Genomic DNA, 7,711 nt, shown 5'->3' on the forward strand with positions numbered 1-7,711 from the left:
ACTTGCCGTTCATGTTATAAATAAATATTTTAAAACTGCGTCGGTTCTCCGCCTCCTTCTTCCCGGCGGCCAAAAGGCCCTGAACTTCATTACAAGGATTAATAAAGAAATGGGGCAGCACGGTGGCTCAGTGGTTGGCACGGTGACCTTACAACAACACGGTCGCTGGTTTGAGTCCCAGGTGGGACAGTTGGCATTTCTGTGTGGAGTTTGCATGTTCTCCCCGTGTCGGTGAGGGTTTCCTCCGGGTGCTCCGATTTACCCCATAAGTTCAAACACATGTGCTATAGGGGAATTAATTAAGTAAATTGCCCGCAGTGTATGAGTGTGTGTGTGTAAGTGTGCATGGATGTTTCTCAGTAACTGGGTTGAAGCTGGACAGGCATCCGCTGTGTAAAACATATGATGGAATAGTTGGCGGTTCAGTCCGCTATGTCAACCTCTAAAATAGAGCCTAAGCTGAAAGAAATGAGTGAATGAATGAATGAATGAATGAATTAATGAATGAATGAATGAATGAATGAATGAATGAATGAATGAATGAATGAATGAATGAGTGAATGAGTGAATGAATGAGTGAATGAATGAATGAGTAAATTAATGAGTTAATGAGTGAATGAATGAGTGAATGAATGAATGAATGAATGAATGAATGAATGAATGAATGAGTGAATGAGTGAATGAATGAATGAATGAATGAATGAATGAATGAATGAATGAATGAATGAATGAATGAATGAGTAAATTAATGAGTTAATGAGTGAATGAATGAGTGAATGAATGAATTAATAATGAATGAATGAGTTAATGAATAAATGAGTAAATGAATGAATGAATGAATGAATGGAATGAATGAATGAATGAATTGTACTGTATTGTATTGTATTGTACAGTACTGTACTGTATTGTACTGTATTGTACTGTATTGTACTGTATTGTATTGTACAGTACTGTACTGTATTGTACTGTACTGTACTGTATTGTACTGTATTGTACTGTATTGTATTGTATTGTACTATAATGTCCTGTATTGTATTGTATTGTATTGTACTATAATGTCCTGTACTGTATTTTACTGTATTGTATTGTATTGTATTGTGTTGTATTGTATTGCATGACAAATGCTATGCCGACAGAAATACAGATTATCTCAACCCAAACACATATCAAGACATTTACAAGCTGAATCTCACAGTCCATCAGACCACAGGTAAAAGGTCAAGTATTCATCAGTGAACTGCAGGAAGGGCCGGGCCGCTCCGAGTTACTGATTAGCCTCATTTCTCTAGATGAAAGCAGCTGCTAGATGCATAAAAATGAACAAAAAGGGCTTTCAAGGATCAAAGAAATAAACGTGCAACACGGCTTTCATTTGTTCGCAAATTAGAAGGGGATTTACAGAAAGTCATTGAGTGTAACAATACACTGGAAAAAATATCTGTAGTTTTGCGTATTTTGTCATTGTTTTGATTTTTTCCCATTTATTTCTGCTTTTATATCGTCTGTGTTGGTGTTGTATATTACGCTGCAAACACCTTGTAATAAACTTCCAGTGCATTCTGTTATTTTACAGTGTTATTTCTCTCGATATTATACATTAAATTGTTTCAAACTACTAAAATGTCAAATAAAAGTCACTTTGTTAAACTGTAGAGTTGAATTTTCAACATTAAACGTGGACAGAGCAGAGATCAACATCCCACAATGCAATTCACAAGCACAAATAAACAGAAAGTGAAACAAAAAAATATGCAAACTGTTAATTAACACACATTTTTACACTGTAGCAAAAGAGCTAGAATCATTTAGAGCAGAGATGCCCAAAGTTAGCCAGTTGTAAACTTTGCATTGGCCCACCATCCCACCTGAGAGGAGAGTGAGAATGACAGAGAGGTTTGGGGTGAAAGCCTTTAACTAGCGATTGTCATTTCTAATTATTGCCCAGCAGACACACAACATCATAAGATGTTAATATCAGGTTAGATTTAGGTTGTGATGTCAGGCGACCAAAATTCAATGTCTAGCCAGCGTCTTAGGATTTAGGTTGTGTTAGAAAGCGACCAAAATCTACCGTCAAGCCAACATCTTAAACCAACGTCATATTGACATCAAATACTGACATTTATTCATCAGAGATGGCAACCAAAATCCAACTTCTGATTGACGTCATAGTGGAAACATCCACATAACGTCAAGCTGTAGCATCATTGGATGTTGATATTTGGTTGGTTTTTAGGTTGGACGTTGGACATCTTTTTAAATCATTCTATTGTGCCATTATCTAAAGTTTTACCATTTGTAAGCAAAACACTTTTAATTATTTAAAATATAATGCAATGTGTTTAATGTGCTTTTTATGCTTATCAAAATCCCTTTTGTGACTTTAGTTTCATGCAAACGCCTTGTTTATGACCGGAGCACATTTATGATGAACAAAAGCTGCATATCTGATCAAGCCGGACGTCTATCAATCTCTCCAGTATCATGATAGTGATTAATCCCTTTATGTACTGATATCAGGGTGACTCTTTTAACAGTCGCCTCATACTTGTGCAATTTCATCATGCACACGTCACGCTTCCAATGCATACCAGGGTCATGAGAAGCGCCGTGTAAACACACACACACTCACACTCAAACAGCAGAGACACATCTACTGTACAGTAACAGCAAACGAGAGAAACCTGTGAAATCACTAAAATGCCTAGTGCACGTGTATCGATCTCCACACTAGATCAGAACTAAACAACAACTGCAAACCAGTTCTTAATTTCAAACCAGTTTAGTGAAGACAATTAAACAATGAGTAATGAGCTTTCATGCATTTTGTTCAATTTGCAATGCAATGACTTCAATGCATGACTTCTACTGACAGTGCAATTGTTCCATCCCTGTATTAAGAACAGAAAAAGCTGATGTGCATCATTCTGAAACCTATTAGCAAGTTTAAATGCATATGAAGCCTCAGCGTTAAGAAACACGCCTCTATCACTCGATCACTGAAAAATCAAACTAATAATTGCATAAATTAAGAACTGCATAAAATATTATGAATTGCTAAAAAAAAAAAGCTTTTAACTTCCCTCTGCATGTTGCGCAGCAATCGTGAGAAAAAAACATGGCACAATTGAGAAAAATAAAATCAGAATTGAGAGAAAAAAAATCTTGAATTTGCAATTGCATGAAATAAAAACCAGGTCAGATTCATGAGAACTGAAATCCAATAACCTTGCAACTAAAATAAAAAAGTGAGAATTTACACTGGCAAGAAAATACATTTAAGCAATAACTAACTACAGATCTTCCATGCATTTTATTCAATTTGCAACGCATTGGATTCAATGCATGATTTTCATGCGCATCATTCTGAAACATATTAGCAGCTCAGTTTAAATGCATAATATGCCTCAATCACTCCCAACTGTGAAACACCAACTACAAACTGTACAAAAGAGCCAGAATTGTTCAAAAAACAGCTTTAAAACTTGAGTTTGCACGTTGAGCTGCAATTCTGAGAAAAAAAAAAGGTCACAATTGAGAAGAATGAAATTAGAATTGAGTGAAAAAATCCCTTGAATTTGTAATTGCATGAAATAAAAACCAGGTCAAACATGAACTGAAAAAGAAAGACAGCAACAAAAAAAGCCAATAGCCCTGCAAATACAACAAAAAAAGAGAATTTAAACTGGCAAGAAAAAAAACATACATCACTGTATTAAGAACAGAAAAGGCTGATGTGCATCATTCTGAATCATATTAGCATGCTCAGTTTATATGCATATGAAGCCTCAGCGTTAAGGAACATGCCTCTTTCACTCAATGACTGAAGTCAATTTAATAATTGCATAAAAGCCAATTATTACTGTATAAAATCTTTAAAATTGTTTAAAAAAACAGCTTTTAACTTGTTTACATGTTGAGTTGTCAAAATTGTGAAGAATAAAATTAGAATTGAGAGAAAAAAATCTTGAATTTGCAATTGCATTAAATAAAAACCAGACCAGACCTGTGAGAACTGAAATAACAACAACAAAAAAAGCTAATAAACTCTCAAAAACAGTGATAACTTGAACTGGCAAGAAAATTCATGAGTAACGGCAAAGATCTTCCATGCATTTTATTACACTTGCAATGCAATGACTTCAGTGCATGACAGCGCTGTTGTTCCATCACAGCATTAAGAACAAAACAAAATAATTCTGAAACACATGCACTCATTAGCACGCTCAGTTTAAATGCAGATGAAGCCTCAGTGTTGGGAAACATGCCTCTATCACTCTCAAAGATAAAAATCCGACTTGTATCTGTAAAAACAGTCAGAATTGTAAGAAAAGAGCTTTTAACTTGAGTTTGCATGTTGAACTGCAATTCTGAGAAAAAAAAAGGTCAATTGAGAAGAATGAAATCAGAATCGAGGGGAAATCCCTGGAATTTGCAATTGCAGGAAATAAAAAAAAAACAGGCCTGTGAAAACTGAAATGACAACAAAAAAGCCAATAACCTTGCGAATACAAAAGAAGTCAGAATTCAAACTGGCTAAAAATACATTTAAGCAACGAGTAACAACAAAGATCTTTCTTGCATTTAATCACGTTTACAATGCAATGACTTTAATGCATGACTTCAACTGACAGTGCAATTGCTGCATCACTGTATTAAGAAGAAAATGACAAACATTGTGGAACATATGCACTCATTAGCACGCTCAGTTTAAATGCATATGAAGCCTCGGCGTTAAGAAGCATGCCTCTATCACTCTCATAGTCAGCAGAACAAAACAGCCACTCCCACCATCCCGGGCTTTCCATTGTTGTCTATGACGGCCCATTCAGCTCGAACGGCCCTCTTATTGATTTTGGGGAAGGGAAGCCAAGCGGAAAAGGTAGAAGTTCAGCATGAAATCCATGCAAAAGTGTCTAAAATCCAAACACTAATCCAGTCGGAAACTCCCAATTCCGCCTTTTATGTGAGGATTAAAACGCTTGTTATTTAAGCATGAATCTCTTTGCTTTTAAAAAGTAAAAATGATTTAATTTCATTCGCTATTTAGTGCTTTTTTTTCAACAAATACAGCAAATGCATCCCTTTTTTCCTTCATAGGATAGTCATGATAACAGACAGGGTTTCTGTAGGTTCCACCAAGTCAAATTGAAGACTTTAAGACCCTTTTAACATCATTATGAATGAAATTTCAGACTTTTACAGGGCAAAACACTAAGGATTTTTGTGTAATAGTTAATGGAATATTTTACCTGCCTCATTAAAGTTATTTCTCAGCCACATATTTTACATAATATATCAAAATAAGCATATTATTGTAAGAATGTAAGGACGATAATTAAACCATATTGCTAAATAGTGTTGATCAATTCTATTGTGGGTGGCTTTACATGGACAAAGGAAGATTAGGACCAGTTTAAAAGCATCTAAAGACATACAACACATCATATTTAATGGATTTAAACCTCTTTAATGCCTATATTTTAATTCTTTAGACTTGTTTAAGACCCCACGGACACCCTGAACAGAGTTCAGCGTAGCAACGGCTGTAAACAATGCATCCCATCCTCATCCGGGCGCATCTTACCTTGCAGCTGTTTGAATCGGCCCTCGAGCTGGTTATAGTTGAAGGGCACTTGCGCAGGGAAGCTGGGCTCCTGATAGAAGCCCTCGGGGCCCCCAGACGCCCACTCCAAATCCATGATCCCTGACCGAGAGGGAAACTATTTCCAGATTCCTCACAAAAAAAAAACTCCCAGGAAACCACAGAGCCGGCGCAGAAAGAAAAAACGAGCAGGATTTTCTCTGAGCTAAAATGAGAGATATCCAATAGCCAAAAGCAGGTTTCCGTCCCGATCTAACGTCTTGGAGGAGACCAGCATGCTGCCGCTGTCTCCGGGATGGTAGCTCTTCACACTCTGTCCATTCAAAAGCACAATCTCCCCCCAAAAAAACTAAAACAGCTCACAGGCAGACAGCTCCTCCTCCTGTCAGTGGAGGATGGATCAGTGCTAACTCTCCTTCTAGTTAGTCTCAATCCTCCACAGTCAATGGAGAGACTCTTTTTCTCTTTTCTTTTTTTTTACGGAGCAGGCGAGGGTTGTAATTTCAGCTTGCTCTATGTGTGTGTGTGTGTGTTTGCAGATGATGTCACCAGCTCATTACAATGAAAGAAGAGGAGGAGACGGGTCGTACCAAGTCTCCAGTGAAGACAGGGGGGGACTGCGGGAAGGATCTTGAGCAGGAAGTCAGCCCATTTCCATGCATTGTTATGTGGGTCATGCGAGACCAAAGGAAAGTGGCGTAAGAAACACAGAACAGCCTTCTTGGAATGTTGGACTGATTTGCATCCTGCCGAAAATTCAGCGTTTGCTTGAAAATTCCCCCCTGTTTTTTTGTCCTCCTCCTCCATCTGTCTGCAAGGTGAGGAGGAGGAGGGAATCAGCCCTGAATGCAGAACTTTGAACCTCTTGTCAAAGTTTGGCCAGAGAGTTGCACAAATAAACATCTGCTAATTCCCACTCAGGAATTTCACACGGCTGCGTCGGGACGGTGAAGATCATTCTCACTATGGAGGTGCTTTCCTGACAGCAAACAGACCCTCCGCTGCTCTTTTAGGGGTCTGAAGTGATTATGTGAAACCGCTCAAATGTACAGATGTCAAAAGGGAGATTGATTTAGACCGGATATGAAACTCTGTAAATCAATGCTCTGTTTCATACACTCTAAAAAATGACATATGTTCAAACTACTTATTTAAAATGAGCTGAAACAACACAATTCTTAAGTTTTTTTTGGGACAACTTAATTGTTTTATGTTCAATCCACTTAACTTAATTCCTTCATGTCGTCCCAACACAAATCGATTAAGTTACTTTAATTGACCCTTCGCTAAGCCACACCCAAAAACCGCCACCCACCAATCGTGGCTTAGCAACTGTAGCTACGTGCAGGGGCTCTGTCAAGCTTTCGAGCGAGTGCATATGGATTGTGCAAATCTGATACCCGGTCTCCTTAAAGTTTGGACGGGATGGTGGAAATTTTTCCTTTTCAAAACCTAAAACTCAAGAGGAGAAATGCCAGCGTGGATCAAGCTGTGTGAGGGGCGCTAAAGGAGCGGAGATAAGTTGGTTTTGTTTTGATATTCCCGACACATTCAGTGATAAACAGACGGCAATAACTCACACACCTCTCACCCTAAACAGATCTAAACTGTGTTTCCTACAAAAACACAAAGCTGGTTCTGTTTCACAGCTGACCTATTCCTTTTTTTCGCTCGATATTATGAGTAATGCTCCGTTTAAGCCTTCGCCATAACATTAGTAACTTAAGCTGCATCCCAAATCGCATACTTATGCACTATTCTACGCCATTGTGTAGTATAAATAGTGTAAGTAGTGCGTTCACACTGAAAACTCTAAAGATAATAAGTGCACTTTAATTACCCGGATGATGCACTCATTCAGCCGCTAAAATGAAGTGTGTAATGATGGACACTTCACGCACTCAACGACCGCAGGTTTGCTTACGTAGCGGAAGGGGCGGAGCTATCGGACGCACATGTTGGATTACTTTATTTATTTTGGATGGTGAAGGCAAAATTCTCCTACGAGAGTGATTATAGCGCCTCCCGATGGTGAATGCGGCAATACTCACGGCAGGTATTATTTGATAATTCGGTCGTTTATTTCACTGATTTGGCAACCGTCAA

The 7,711-nt window shown here is 38.0% G+C and overlaps 1 protein-coding gene across 1 annotated transcript in view; it reads right to left on the reverse strand.

The window, feature by feature from the left end:
- The window catches only part of sptbn1 (spectrin, beta, non-erythrocytic 1), a 95,547-nt gene extending 89,463 nt beyond the window's left edge, over window positions 1-6,084 (reverse strand). The window contains 1 exon segment of the mRNA NM_001365192.1: window positions 5,588-6,084. The gene's annotated coding sequence lies outside the window, so the exon portion shown is untranslated.
- Between the last annotated feature and the right edge of the window lie 1,627 nt (window positions 6,085-7,711).

Source organism: Danio rerio, chromosome 11 (genome assembly GCF_049306965.1).
Source record: "Danio rerio strain Tuebingen ecotype United States chromosome 11, GRCz12tu, whole genome shotgun sequence".
Taxonomy (NCBI): domain Eukaryota; kingdom Metazoa; phylum Chordata; class Actinopteri; order Cypriniformes; family Danionidae; genus Danio; species Danio rerio.